This window comes from Phaenicophaeus curvirostris, chromosome 12, assembly GCF_032191515.1.
Source record: "Phaenicophaeus curvirostris isolate KB17595 chromosome 12, BPBGC_Pcur_1.0, whole genome shotgun sequence".
In the NCBI taxonomy this organism is placed as follows: domain Eukaryota; kingdom Metazoa; phylum Chordata; class Aves; order Cuculiformes; family Cuculidae; genus Phaenicophaeus; species Phaenicophaeus curvirostris.
In genome coordinates this window covers 5,562,071-5,578,172 of record NC_091403.1, presented here as the reverse complement: position 1 = coordinate 5,578,172, position 16,102 = coordinate 5,562,071, and positions in this window count along the sequence as shown.

Sequence of the window (16,102 nt, the reverse complement as noted above, 5' to 3'; positions counted from 1 at the left end):
CCCATGCAGGCTTGTTATTGAGATTAGTAACTAGCAATGTAAATGTTGGTCTGATTTCTCTTGTGCTTTTCAGATTGCCCCTCTGAAACGCTACATACCGAGTGCTGTAAACTTGTGGCAATTTACTTAGAAGCACTTACTATATTTTGTTTCAAAACACCAGCTGTATCAGCTGTGTTTCATAAACATCTTTGCCTTCTCTCAAATAATCTCTGGTGCTCTATCAGAGATTTTAATATTTGGAAAGAAATTCTGAACTGGACAGAAAGCCTTGTAGCAATAAAGCATAAACATCCTTGCTTCTGTTGCGCAATGTATCTTTTTAAGTTCTTGACATGCCACTCATTTAATATGATGTATTGAAAACAATGCGAAGCCGATTAAATGATCCGTCATCCTCTGAAACCCCGGTTTGAGAGAATAAGGGGGGGGAAGGCAGGAAATGAGATTAACTATCAGTGGCCAAGTAGACCAGGAAACCAGTCTTTCTCACTGCTGGTGTCTGTTTCTGAAACAAGCTCAGGTGGGTTTAGCTCCTGTAGACAATGTGAAATTAAAGGTAGTTTCAAACAAAAGTGTGTATTCAGGTGTTAACTGCGAGATTAGAATCCTAGAGCTCAGAGGTGGTATATATATCATGTTTTCCCTTCATTCCACCATTAATGTGTAGTGATATATCTCATGTCTGAATGAGTAACCAAGCCTTGCCTTTTTTTCTGACTAAAAAAAAGTACTTGTACTATGTAGATCTAAATTTGATTTCATTTTGGTTCCAGTTGAGATTATAGTACAGACTCTTTTCATTAGAGATTATTATTTTTTTTTTTAAATAGGCCTCAATCCTGCAATGTGTTGCAGAGGAGTTGGTGGTTTAGCTTATTCAGGGCTTTGTGAGGAACTCTGAACCTGTATAGAGCACAGCGAGGTCTGTGTTTTGTGTAGTTCTTAGTCATGTTAGGGTGCATCAGGATTCTGTCAGAATTTCTTGTGTATGCACCTGCCTTTCTCATTTCTAAGTTATCCTGTATCAAAGACAGGGATTTGCTTATATGTAGGTACGTATATTTATATATATAATATATATAGAGAGAAAATGAATTTTATTTGGTGGTGACTTCTGAATATAAAGATTTATTATATTCTTAAAAGGATGTTTAACAACAACAAATCATGTAAGCCTGCATCTTTATCTTATTTTAGAACTGTTGTACTCAGTTGTGCTTTTACTGGTTTTCTCAGTCTTGTCTGTGGATGGAAGCTCAAGAGTCTAATATTTCCATTGCTTCTGGATTTTCCACTCAAAATCAGTGAAAGTGGGTCCTTGAGTGGTGGGTTGATGCCAAATGCTTCTGTTATTGTTCAAGGTGTGTAGTGTTGCTAGTGGTTGTGCCTGACTGTTGTCAGGGTTCAAGTTAAGCCTTATCTTGCTTAGCTTGGCCTCTGTTGTGGTTTTGGCTTGGTGGTTTTTTGGCATGATTTTGTTTTGGTTTTTTGTTTTTTTTTCCTCTTCCCCTTATTCCAGAAAGGATCTGTATTTGTTGAGCCTTTTGCTCAGCTTTTGTTAACCTTGACTCAAGTTTTGAGATTGAAGGGGGCTATTTTAACTCGATTCCTGACAGTTGAGATTCACTGCAGTGTTTACTAGCAACTCTTTGAGTTAAAACTTTCATTGCCCTGTCAGGAAGACCAGAGGGGCTTTCACTGCATTTTCAGTTTTATTAAGCAAGACTTTCTTGAAGGATGTTTCTGGCATGAGAAAAAGTTTTTGTCCTTAGGAAACAAAGCTTAGGAAGTTTGTATTTGTTCCACTGAACCACCTGCTACCCCCTCATGGTAAGTAGCCAGAAGAGCAGTATTGCCTGTTTCATAAATCATGTCCTTTCTTCCACCCACCCTTAAGCCTCCTGTCTGGCAGAGGATTTTTCTCAGCTTTTAACAAGATAGTCTTAATTAATTTGCCTTCAATTTCACCTGCAGTGAGGAAAGTATTACAAACATTGATTTAAAGTTTTACTCATTGGTTTGCTGCAAACAATTTCTTACCGAGATAACTTCTTTCTGGATTTATTTGACTAGGGTACAATCAATTGTTGAGGTGTGATGTAATTAGCAAGAACTAAACTAAATATATCAAGCTTGTGCTAGACTGTCAAGTACTTCATGAAAATGAATTTGGATAGACAAGGGGAAATCATTCCTGAAAGGTGTGGAAAATAAAGATGAGAAGTGGTCCAGCAGCAACCCTCTTCTGTGTTGAAGAAGGCAACCTTGGAAGATGTTTAAGTCCTCTTATTAATGGAAGACTGCAGGTTATTGCTTTGGACTAAATGTCTTCCTCTTATCTCAGCTGCTTATTGGACCCTAAATTTACCTGATGTTTTCTAATATTTCTCTTTCTTGGAGTGGCTGGATGCAGTCTCTCTCTGTGGCCACTGCAGAGTCATCAAACCCATGCTATTCACTGACACAAGGCTGGCTGCTGTGGCTCCTGGGTGCCCAAACCAAGAGCTGCAGCAATTTAGATGTCGTTGCCCCGTAGCGATGTGCTACTGTCCCTTTGCTAGTGGTTGTCTTCCTGGAGCAGAGCTGGTGTAAGGAAACACAACCTCTCTGCTTCACAGTCCAACACCTTGGAAGAACTCACTTTTAGATCAAACTAATTCAAATCCGTGTGTTTCACATTGGGTTGTATGTGGTGTTCTATGAACTTTAGTGTAAGGACAAAGGGTTAGAACAGTGAGGTTCACCTTAAAGTAGCTTCAACCCAAACCAAATCAAATGGTGCCCATTGTCTGTTTCCCTTTGAGAAACAGGATCACTGCCATAGGGAGGCTCTGGGGAGGCCTTGCTAGTACAGCTGTGCTGCTTTGTATACTTGCAAGGTTATTTAGCACTTTGAGTCCCCAGAGAAAGCACAGCTTTGCATTACAGTCAAGTTGTAGTCCTTTGTGTGGTATTAAAAGGATGCTTCCGAAAACCAACCCTGAAGTGAATGACTGACCAAATCCTGCCTCCCCAGGAGCTTGTTGAGTTAACAGTAACCTTGGCCCTTATCCAGTGTGCGTTGTGTGGTCCCTTGGCTTCCCTTACCTGGCAGGGTTTGAGATTTGCAAGAATTCCCCCGTTTCTGGACCTTCTGAAAGCAGGATTCCTGCTGGTCTCAATACCTTACTTATTCATAAAGTGGACCTGGCAGGGAGGTTCGAAGTATGGTGGGAAATGCATACATGTGTCTCTGATTAAAAGAGACTCTATTCTGGAAGTCAGCCAGCCAGCAGGCTAGGTTTTGTAATTCTTCTCCTACAGCTCTGCGCTCCCCCTCCAACAGCAGTCTGTTAACACGGTGCAATAGGCTGCATCCTAAACTGGTAGGATTCAAAACAGAGCAGCTGAACGAAAGGTGGGGTTGTGCAGCGTTATTTTTCAAGCCTGGCACCTTTAACAATGCTTTCAAGAGAGAGAGTTTCATTACTCAAGTCATTTTTATCAAGGCAAAGGCTGCTTACCTATGAGCTGTGTGTGGTCTACCAGGGTAATTAATCTGGCCGACTTCCCAGAATAATTTGGAAGAGATCTGTAAGCAAAAGAAGTGTTTCTTTAGCTGGGGTAGCCTGCTCCTAGCTGTCTCCTTTCTGCTGTCCTTCCCTCTTATCGTTTTATTGTGTGTGAGTAGTATATTTTTTTGAGGGGATGGAGGGAAGGTCCTGCATTTAATTAGTGTCCTGTCATGGCTAGGCAGAACTGGACTAGGTTAGTCAAGACTTCTGATGTTCTGACTACTGTAAGCCCTGTAAGCAATAGGGCTTAAAGAGAACGTACACTAGTTCTTTACTGTTCTTCCAAAACTGCAGGAAAACAGTGAAAATATAACTGGGGTGAATGCATTTTGCCTGCTGATGAAAAGCAGCAAATTTATTCAGGTGTGTGCTATTTACCTGCACAGGATGTGTGTTTTTTCTGACAGCAACACACCTGCACCTTAGACATGCAAAAACACCTTCCAGGTTTGGGCAAAATCTGAGCATAACCCAGTGGGCTCTTCCTACTGTATCTCTGATGGCATTTCCCTAGATGTGGCCGTTTTTAAATGAAAGAATAGTTTTACTTTATCCTCTTAATTTTCTAGACTCTAGACAACAAAGACACTTGCCTCCCTGCTTGAGAAAGGTGTTAAGCTACTTGACTCTCAGAAGCCAAAAAGGTGAGGTGGGCTAGGAACCGTGTAGATGGTGTATTCTTGTTGAAGCAGTGGGAGTCTAAATAAAATCTCTGACATCTTTTTATTTCCAATTCTTGATATTGCGAAGTATGCAGTGCAGTTCTTCCTGTGTGCAGATGAGAATGCAGATTCTTTGATATTGCTGAGACTTCATGCTTCCCCTTATGTGGATGTTCCATCTTCTGCAGATTCTGGAAAATAATAAACCCTTGAGTTGGACAAAACAAATTCCAGCAAAAGAATTGTCTGCTGTATCAATAGAGAGGGAATTGTGTAGCTAAGGAGGAATAACAGTTAATCAGAGATCTGGTCTTAAATTACTTGTTCCTAACTGTCATGAAGTTCTGCAAACTCCCTCTCTTCCTAAATGACCCGAAGTGGAGGCTACAGCCAGCTTGAATACTTTGAAGACTGGGTTACAAGCTGTAACGTTGGCTGGTATAACCCATCTGAATTCTATCCCCATCCCATATTTGTGGATGAAGCGATGCCTGCTCCCTGTTTCAGTGCAAGCCAAGTCTTAGGGGGGCACTTTGTAGTTGCCATCTGCTCTGTTCTCTACAGGTACATCTAGCTCTGCTTCTAAAGCTGCTAGGTTCCTCTGGGCAGGTTCCGAATGGTGCAGACCCCTTGCATGTGGCATCCATACTGAGTTCCTCCTTGTGTGTAGAGAACCCTCCCCCAGTTCCTCTGGATGCCCTATTGCCAGCTTGCCCGCTGCTAGTTATGGACTGCTCAGCTCATGCAAATCTAGTTAATTTCTTATTCAGAATCAAAGTGGTTATAATTTGACTGAGTTCCCATTGCAACTATGTTAATACTTTTGCTTTCGATTGAGAGTGTTTGCAGAGAGGCTCTGTTTAACGATTCAGTTTTGAAAGCTAACTCAGGTTAATATTCAACATGTGTTTCTCCTCACTTCCTGCCTTGTAGACTTGCTCAGGATTTTAATTCTTGCAATATGAGAAAAGTGTGAAATCATGAACCTTAGCTTGGGATACCAAAAGCAAGAAAGGCTTAAGAGAGTAGTGAGAAAATGGTTTTGCTAACCTCATATTCACCTTCTGGTATTGGATAAATTGCATGTCTGTGGACCCATCTGGCACTGCAGGGGAGTAATATCCTTTATGACAAAGACATTTTACTTAAGGTTTTCTTCCAGCTCTGGCCCAGAAGGGGGAAATTGATTTAGCCTGTGATGTTAGAAACCAAAATCAAGGAGTGTTGAGACAGAGGGCAAGCTGCACTGTGACATCTTCTGTGCATTCAGATGAGAAACAGGATCCTTTCCCTATTGCAATGATCTTTCCACGTCTGTTGCGCTCTTCTTACTCGGACACATGCAAAGTCATATGTGCAGTGCTTACAGCACTGTGATTGTTCCCCTGGAATCAAAGGACTCCTCATATGAGCCCCTGTGCTCTTGCTGTAAATACCAACCCACAGAAGACAAAGCTCTAGATTTGTTTCATTCCGAGAAGAAGCCTTAAGAAAAAAAGGTTTTTTTTTCTGGGAGTGTTTGGAACAGTATCCTAAGGGGAAATATTTTTTTATTTCTATTGATGCCAATCTGACTTGTTTTTGTAGCTGGCAGCAATTTCTATAAAGCTGATGGTATTTCAGATTGAAAGGACAAGGACCTTTGTGAAGTTTTAGACTCTCTGCCTCACATGGGGAAGAGAGACACAGTAACTAGATTGTGCCTATTGTATATATGATATGTAAAATGATAACAGCTTGTTCATAAAGCGCAAGAGGCTATAGTCCATTCTGAAGTAGATTAGAGCTTAAAAATACTAGGTTTTGAGGTTGCACTCAGTGGTTACCCCCTTGAGGTGCCCTTGTGTTGCAGCATTTGTGAACACTGTGAAGCTCCCTGGCCAAAAACTTCTCTTTTTCCTCTCACTCAGTGGCTGGAAGCTCCCAGTGGGGCAGGAGGGCTGCACAGCCAACGATCACATCCGGACTGAGCTTCTAGATGAAGGGTCTTGTTTTAGTTTCTTTTTGCTCGTTTGGATTTATGTAACTTACGTGGTTTCTTCTCTCCAGTAACTAACAGCCACAGTGTTCATTAGAATCGTGTAGCAGCCTTTCTGGGGAGCGGTAGACCTGCCAAAGCCAGTTGAAAACTCTGACAGAAGCAGGTTTTCCTGAGATAAGTGTTTCATATGAACCAAAATGTCTTGCCAAATTAGGTTGGTTGGGGGCATTGTTTTGGAAGAAAATTAGGAAAAACATCTGGTGATGTCATCCCCATTTTACCTTTTGGGAATTTGAAGTTATTTCTTTGTGTTTCTCTCTTTCCCCCTTCTCTAAATTAGAAGCAGCTTTTCATTGTAAAGGGTTTTTTTATGCATGTAGACTGTAAAACTGAAGTGAAAAACAGACAGTTAGATCGAGCTGTAGTAGTTTTACAGGAAACTCTCTCATAGATTTCCATTCAGATTTGGCAGAAAGTACTAAGTGTGAAAGCTCAGAACTTTTCATGAAACCAAACCTCTGTTCTTCAAACAGCTTTCACGCTTATCCCTGCTGTGGCTTCCACCTAGATTAGTGCAGTACGCTGCAGAGGAATACACGCGCACATCAGCAAAGATTTCAGCCTAGTGTGAAATATCTGCTCCTCTCCATGTGAACCACCTGTATTTTCACTTGTCTGATGGTGAAGTTTGGCAGGGGCGATTAGCTGATAATGTGATCCTGTTGCTTGCTGATGACTGTCGAAATTAGAGACTGTCGTTCTTGGAGTACGAATAAAATATTCAGCGATTATATTGAGCAGTCGTATGAAATGAAGTTCGAGAAATCCCTAATCTCTGATATAGGCTCGTTCAGATCATCTGTCAGTACAGTACTACGAGTGCACCACAGGAGGACTAGTCTAAAAGAGGCACTGAAGTTGACTTTTTGTGCTATGAAAGCCTGTGAAGTTCTGTCTCTTGAAGCTTGGACTTAGCTTGTGAAAGTTGTTTCGCACAGTATGCAAGTGGAACTCGTTCCATGACTATTATGGGAACTATGGTGGCGGATAACTTAAAAAGAGAGAAATATGGATATTATCTGAAGAAGAAATCTCACGATTTTTAGTTTGCATGTTGTATCGTCTTCCAAAGCTTCAGGGGAACAAACTGCACGTAAAAGCAGATGTGATTCTTCATGCCTGCTGACAAATACTCCCCTGAAAAATCATAATGGGAAGGATGAAGATTGGTGCATTCATTAGGAGAAGCTTGCTAGCAGCAAAACATGATTTTGGAACCTCCTCCTTTCTGAGGCTGGTAGTTCACATGCAATGGCACTTATATACTCTCTGAAGGATTAAAAAAAGGGGCTCTCAAAAGGCCGAGATACCCATTATGAAGTCATCAGGCTGGAAAACTGCAATGTATTAGATTAATGTGAGCCTGGCCGATTTTTCAAAACGTACATTATAAAAAGAACAATGCTTAGTGTTTTATGTTTTCAGGGTGCTTTCAACCCTTCATGAAATCATCCTCAGAGATGCTAAAGCAAAATTTGGAAAGCATTGAATTCAATATTTATTTAGTCATTGTAGAAACCAGTAAGACACTGGTTCTCAAATATTTTTAACTTTCTTCCTTTCTCCTTGACTCCACTCATATCTTTATTTGAGACTTATAAACACAGTGGGAGGTGCCCAACTGATGCACTGTAGAAGAGCAACTGTGAGAAGGTGGCAGGGCATGGGGTGGTGTGGTTGATAGGACTGTCTGGGGCAGAAGGTGCCCTGCAGAAGAGGGATGCTCTTCCTGAGTGTTGCTCCTCCTCCAGCTTGGTCTGATTCCCCACCTCTGTGGGGAGTCTGGCTTGTCTTCCCAGGCTTGTGTGAGCCACAGATATTCCGCTGTTACTGTTTAGACTCACTCAATTCTTCGTTTTGCAGTTTTCCTCTCACTTAGGACCGAGGAGCAGGGACAGGAGGTGGGACAGGCAGTTACCTTGTCACGTGAGGTCAGGAGGAACTTGAAGTGCCACTTGGCCAGGATGTGCATGGATGGAAAAGGCAGTAAAGGGGCTTGAGGTGTCGTGCCTTCTCCTCTCGATGTTCCCAATACTTCCTGCTGCCTTTAGCCTTCTTGACTACTTCATCTCCCAGCTTGGCTCTGCTGCCTTCTTCCAGATACAGCCCAGGTCTGCTGCTTCTGTTGTTCCATCATAACGATTTGTGCTGAGAACCAAAATTCCACGTGAATTGTGCTTTATCCATAGCTGTGTGAGTGCAGGAGTGTCCAGTAGGGAGGAGAGCTGTAGAGATGAGCTGACCTTTCATTGCACCACACCAGGGAATGAAATATAACCAAACGACATCAAATGACGTCTGGTACAAACCACACTTTTCTTTAACAATTGCCCTTATTTTGGCATTAATGGATTAGGAGAAAAACCACCAAGGTATTGGAATAGAAAGTTAAATAGCTGAAAAGTGGAAAATGGTGCTTCAGGTGACAATGAGAAAGGGGATTTAGAGCCTTAACACAATTTTTAGACTGGTTGGTGAGTTGCTTCATTCTTTGTATTCTTTTCAGTTTATAATATAATAGAGATGAACTATTATCACACTCCTTTCTCACAGTTTTAGCCATTTAATATAAACACTTTACAGATGAGCATTGCTTTGCCCAAGAAAGCTGGCAACATAAGAAGTTTTTATGAAATTTTCCTTACATGTTTAGAATAGGAATAAGCATGCAGTATTTCATCCTATTTTAATGGTCTAGATGTGGCTGCCTGGAAATACAACCCCCTGGGAAAATCTCCAGCTGCTAAATGTGTTTTCATTCTGTATCAGACCCTTCCTCTCTCCAGCCCTCTCTCCCCAGTTATAAGTTTTTTCATTGAATGGAAAATAGTTTTTCAGGCATTCAGTATTTTCATTTTACTAATGTAAGATCATAAATACAATCTTACAGTTTCGGTACAACTGAAAATCAAATCGCTTGAACAAAATAACAAAAAAATTCTTGCCTCAGTACTCATCAAGGGAGTTCAATCATTGTATTATTCTTGCAAAATGTTTAGACTGTTGATAAAACTAGATTTCCCGCAGCGAATGTAGTTCTGGCTCACTTTGGCTTTATAAGACTAGTGCTAGCCAGCAGCAGTTATATCGACTTTGCCTAAGATCTGGGGTACGGTTTAAAGCAAAAGCTTTGGTGTGTTCGCATGTTTGTGCCTTTCTAAGGATGATGCTTTATATAACTTTGGGACCTTATCAGCAAGAAAGGACAGAGAAACTGAAGCAAATTTGTGCCGCTGAGCGGAGTGGTCTCTAACTTTGTTGTTGTCATTGTTTTATGTATTGATAGCATTGGCAAGTGTGATATTGTTATTTATTTTTTTGCTGGATTGTTGCTGTAGCCAAACTTCTTGCCTTTAAGGCATCGTGATAGTTGAAACCAGTTATTAACGCAACTCTCTGAGTGATAAGGAGAAAGAAAATTGATCTGTAATAACAAAGATGAGCAGTCTTGGATCTTAGCTGGTGGTGGTATTTTTTTTTTTTATCCTTAGTGTTGGTTACAGCTTCTGGCATATTCATTCCCTATGCTTGTTTTTTATTGCTAGCATATCTTTGTCTTCTTTTCCTTTTAATTTGAAGCCTTAGAGCTATATTTTTACTGTCTATAAACGAGCATTTCTTTCAAATATGCCCTGATGTAAAATGCTGAGAGGGTGAGCCTTGGCTTTTTTCTTTACCTGCTGTGTACTTTCTCTGACATGTTAGATTAACTTTCAGCCGCAGGCCAATCTGTCAAAGAAACAGGGAATGTCTCCTGCTATGACAGATTTGCCAGAGGCTGAGGTTTGAAACAAGCTGGGTATTGCTTCTTACACAAAAGTAATTTCTCCCTACTGAAGAGAGCTATCACTGAATCAGCTAAACAGAAGCCTCTGACTTGCATTACTGGGTTCTGATCAGAGAATCTGCAACAGGCATTTTTTTTAATAAACTTATATGCCACGAAGGAGCTCTGGCTGTATAACTATGGGAGAATTTTTAGCAATATAAGGTCAAAATAATTTCCTCAAGGATATCAGGAATCCAATATATATTTAAAAAAACTTTTCCAGGTTAACTTCAGTATTGTTATGATGTTGGAAGGTTATACTGCTGCAAAGACTTTAGGTCAGACTTTAACATACAGGTAGGACCTACGCTGTCACAGAATCATAGAATAATTTGGGTTGTAAGGGACCTTAAAGATCATCCTGTTCCACTCCTCCTGCCACGGGTAGGGACACCTCCCACCAGCCCAGGCTGCCCAAAGCCCCATCCAGCCTGGCCTTGAACCCCTCCAGGGATGGGGCAGCCACAGCTTCCCTGGGCAGCCTGGGCCGGCACCTCACCAGCCTCACAGTGAAGAAATTCCTCCTTAGGTCTAGTCTAAATCTGCCCCTCCCCAGTTTATAGCCATTACCCTGTGTCCTGTCACCACAAGCCTTTGTAAACCGTCCCTCCCCAGCTTTCCTGCAGCCCCTTCAGGCACTGGAAGGTCGCTATAAGGTCTCCTTGGAGGCTTCTCTTCTCCAGGCTGAACACCCCCAACTCTCTCAGCCTGTCCTCGTGTGGGAGTTGCTCCAGCCCTCGGATCATCCCAGTAGCCTCCTCTGGACCCGTTCCCACAGCTCCATCTCCTTCTTATGTTCGTAACCATCTGCTCTAAAAGTAACCAACCCACTCCTTAAACCTGACTCAGTTTAGGTTATGAGGTGAATGAAATCATTCTCTTTGCACCCCAATTGTCCTGCTTTGGCTGTCGGGCGGCTATAAGAGCCTGTGCGTCCCAAGCTTCCCTTTGCAGCACTGGGGTATCAGTAGCCTTCTCTCAGAATAAGTCCAACTGTGTAACAAAGCAGAAATGGCTAAACAAGAATATCTATTACAGGCATCCCCTAAGAAGCAATCTAGACAATTGCACAACAGCTACACTGCTGCTGGGCAGCTTGCAGGGTGAAATGAAGTCACGGTTTGTTCAGTTGGGGCTCCTTTTGCGGCAGGCTGCTCTTATCTCTCTTCAGGAGTGGCTGGCAGGAGATGTGTGGGTATCACAGGGAACGTTATGAGAGAAAAGGGAGGATTAGACTGGGAGCCATCACTGGCTCTTCTGCCTTCCGTGATATGAATGTTTGACATAGCGAGCAGCGTGCTGTATAAACTATGAAAGTGCATTTTCCTTTTGTTTTACCAGATTTTAATACCCCTTACAAGCAAGCCAGACTCTAGGGTAGTATAAAAAGAATGTTTTAATGGGTTTGATGAAGGAATTTATAGGTATCCTCCTCAGGCGTGTGCTGTAAAAAAGAAATGACCTCAACATGCATAGTGGACACCTTCTGGCATTGGAATAGCTGAGGCTACACCCATTTCCACAGGCTAATTTAAGTCAGTACAGCTGCATTAGACTATGCCAGCCAAGGATCTGGCCCAATTAAATAGGAATGGTAAACCACGCTGATTTTAACACTTGCTACAGAAATGCATGTGTCTACTGTTTAACCTGCTGACCGCAAAGTTCATAAGCTGCTGCTTGTAATTTAAATTCCCATTTATAAAGTGGAATCCCTGTTAGGATTTTATTTAAAAAAATAGAATAAATATATGTATTTTAAATGTTGTTAGCAGTAAATAGATGATGATATTAATCTGTATTATCGTAGTTCCCAGAGGTTTCAGATTCCCCTTATAGCTGCATGAAAATGCAGTAGTAGTTCAGAGCGCTGTGGCAATGCAAGAGGAATAGCTCAGTGCTGCTTCTTTAGTAAAGTCCTTGCTGCCAAGGAGAGACCTTGGCTGCATTTTAAGAAGAAAACAGTAGTCATCTGTTGACATGTGGTGGGCTTCTGAGGAAAAAAAGCCTGCAAGCTTACAGGTTTAAGAGTTTAAGGAACAACAAAACCAGGTTTCGTGTCTGTCTGAAGTTGTAGTGAATGCAGTGTCACATAGGTTAGGGATGTTCCCCTACTGGCTCCCCATGAGGACCCCTGTGATTGGACTGGATGTTGTAGAAGAGGTGAAGGAGAAGAGGAGTCTCTTGGCTTTTCTTTTTGAGGTGAACAAAATATAAGAAAGAGAAATAAGGAAGAGACTATTTTCACCCTGAAAGCTGGGTTCAGCGTTGGCACCTTGTGATATTGCTGTTGATGTAAAAATACAACAAACGACAGAACAAAATAATGGAATAAAGGAAATGGAGATGTTTTCAACCTACAGGAAACAGCTGCTGGAAGATCATAGCAAGAGAATTTCTTTGACAGAATCATGTAGGGCTGTTTTGTTTTGAAAGTGTGCAGGGCTTTAGTGACAAGTGTATAGGAATGCGTTTGTAAAAGGGATGTCATAGGAAATGTGTGACAGCTTGTTTTAAGTATATGCTGCCAGATACTGGGGAAGAGGGGCTTCTCACTGGACTGGCTTTGAGTGTAGATGACTTTGGGCACAGAACGCCCATAAAAACTCTTAGAATATACAGGATTTGCCCTTTGATTTGTCGGTGTTGCATTTTTGTTTTTTTTCTACAGCTATTTTTGAAGTCATAAGATGACTGAATTTTAAAGCATATTTGGGAAAATTTTATCTTAATCTTAAACGACAAGAAACAAATCTTAAAGCACACAAACAATAAAGATCTGTTCCAGGATCTCTTGGGAAGGATGCTGAAGTTCTGGGTTTGACAGAACTGGGAGAGATTTTTTTTGTCCAAAGTAACACTAGTATTTTATATTTCTTGAATTTTTCCAATTTTGCTTAGTTGTAAGTTACCTCAGAGTAGAGGAAAAGTGATCAGACTTCATGGGTAATGAGATTAGGGAAGAGATTTTCTAGCTATTAACAGCCCACTCTGATCCAGTGTAAAAAATTACTTTAGGCTACAACCTGAAGGAGAAAGAAAAAGAAAACCTAGAGCTATATCAATTGTATCCTAGCCATACTATCAGTCTGGAAAAGAGGGAATTTTAGACTAGTCCACTGGGTTGGGTTGATGGGAGGGATTAACCTCTACCCCTCATTTCATTCGCTTGAGGCAATGCCTTATACTGCTTTCTCAATGTTGCTCCTGGTCCTACAAATCCCAGATTTGTTTGCTTTTTGGACATAGGGTGGCAGGTTACAGGTGCTATTTTTTGCTGGAAGTGGCTGAAATAAGTGTTAAAATGCTTTAATTTGAATCTTCGTGCTACATACTCAAATGGAAGTGGAGTATCTAAGGAGATGGAAAAGGAAGGCACAAAGGAAGCACTTGTCACAGAAATTTCTTTTCTAAAAATAGATGTTAAAGCGTATTTAGCATCTATGCAGTAGATTAGTAGAGGACTGCAACGTGATTCAAGGACCAGGAGACCTGAGGCTCCCAAGCCCTCCTGGTGGTCCCCTTGAGCTTAAAAACTTGAGTCAAACAGTAGGAAGATGGGTGAAGGGCAAGTTGCCTGTCCTGATAGGGACTATAGAAGGCGGGCAAGGCAGAGTTGCATGGATGTTGTGAAAGAACTAAGATGGTAGAATACCTCTTCTTTTATACTGGTCAAAGAGAGGAACGGTCAAAAGGGGAAAAAAGTACACGTTGAGAATACAATGAGGTAAAAAAACCCCACAAAACAGTGAGGGAGACAGCAAATAATTGAGTGAGTTTGGCTTTGTGGCTTCAGTTATTTTTTCTTCCTTTCCTGAAGCTGGAACACAGATGAGAAAGCTCCTCACATGCCTAGGAGGGGCTAAGAAATTTTAAAAACAGCCGGAGTCTTGGTCTGGGCCCTGGAACAGAAAGACATAAAGGAGAAGTGTGCGCAGTAGGTTTCTTCAAGTGAGATGCTCTGCGTTGGAAGTGGAGAAGAGCAGAAAGGTTAATGTGGTCCTTTCACAAAGAAGTAGTACAAAGAATAGTAATTTGTTGGGGAACAAGTTAGCTGTAAAAGGTAGGGCAGGGGAGAGGCTGAGCCCTGGGCTCTAATGCAAGTTGAGAGCAGTGCCTCTGAAAGAGCCAACTAGTAATTCCAAGGTCCTCAACACAAAGCACCTTTTTGCTGCTTGCTGGGCTGATTTATACCAGCCTCATTTCCAGTGTCCAGTGGTAGACTAGATGTCTAGAAGGGATGTTGTAGCTGTTAGGTTTGTCAAAAGAGAAGAAAACTCACTCTTTCTTTCTTCATCCCATCTACGGGAGAGCTGGTGAAAGATTTCTGAGGTGATGCTTCAATGCAGCTGAGCTTTAACCCACTGCCGGTAGATACCTCCCTCCAGTTAGGGCTGAGCAGTACAAGCCATCTTGCTGACAAACACACCAACCCAGAAATTGTACGTATGTCATGGTTTCTTACTGTTACCAAAATCCAACAGAGAGCTGGGAGGAGAAATAAAACCCACCTACTTGAATTAAATGTACAGATTAAATCCTTGATGCAAAATGCATGCTGTAAAAGTGTCACAAGTGCAGCAAAACTGCAGACTTGATAGGTCTCACAACCCTTCTTGCTTGTATTGCCCCGATTTTCTACAAGTTATAATAACTGCATGCAGAAAAACTTTCATAGTTACCTTTAGAGTGGTGTCAAAACAGGAGAGATGCAGCTAGCCATCACCCTATTCAACCTGCTGCAGATTAATCTGCAAATGGACTTTTAACCTTTTTATAGACTTAGCTACAGTTGGACTTAATCAACAGGTAAGCTGTAGTGACATATACAGTCTAAACTCTTTGCTGTGACTTCTGCCTTACCAATAATTAATTGCTTGTGGTAAATACTGATTGCTGTTGGCTGAAGGTCCTGCACTTGAGGCACAACAACCCTGTGCAGTGCTACAGACTAGGAGAAGTCTGGCTGGAAAGGTGCCTGGAGGAGAGGGGCCTGGGGCTGTTGGTTGACAGCGACTGAACATGAGCCAGCAGTGGCCCAGGTGGCCAAGAAGGCCAATGGCATCTTGGCTTGGATCAGAAACGGCGTGGCCAGCAGGTCCAGGGAGGTTCTTCTCCCTCTGTACTCGGCGCTGGTGAGACCGCTCCTTGAATCCTGTGTTCAGTTCTGGGCCCCTCACCACAAGAAGGATGTTGAGGCTCTGGAGCGAGTCCAGAGAAGAGCAACGAAGCTGGTGAGGGGGTTGGAGAACAGGCCTTATGAGGAGCGGCTGAGAGAGCTGGGGGTGTTTAGCCTGAGAAGAGGAGGCTGAGGGGAGACCTCATTGCTCTCTCCAACTACCTGAAAGGAGGTTGTGGAGAGGAGGGAGCTGGCCTCTTCTCCCAAGTGCCAGGGGACAGGACGAGAGGGAATGGCCTCAAGCTCCGCCAGGGGAGGTTTAGGCTGGACATTAGGAAAACTTTTTTCACAGAAAGGGTCATTGGGCACTGGCAGAGGCTGCCCAGGGAGGGGGTTGAGTCACCTTCCCTGGAGGTGTTTAAGGGACAGGTGGACGAGGTGCTGAGGGACATGGGTTAGTGATTGATGGGAATGGTTGGACTCAATGATGCTGTAGGTCTTTTCCAACTTGGTGATTCTATGATTCTATGAAGAGGGCGCCTGATGTCTACTTGTAGGCTGGAAGGCACCTTACTCATCTGCAGGTGTTCAGCGTGACCACACCACATAGATGCACGTTCCTGCACGCAGCAGTGGAACCACCCCTGAATGCCCCCTGGAATACACACGTAGCTTCTCAACCAGGCTGAGTGGAAAAGGTTGCAAAAAACAATAAACAGATGTTGTCGGTGGGGGGGCTTTTGTGCTGGTTCCGCCTGCCGCTCTCACTGGCGAGCTGTGGAGTGTGGGGAGACTGAAGTACACTTCTGAAAAATAGAAGAACAAAGTAAATGATGTGCTGCGATACCCTTGACTGGGCTTTTTAATAGTGTTTGTTGGCTTACTTGGTAATTT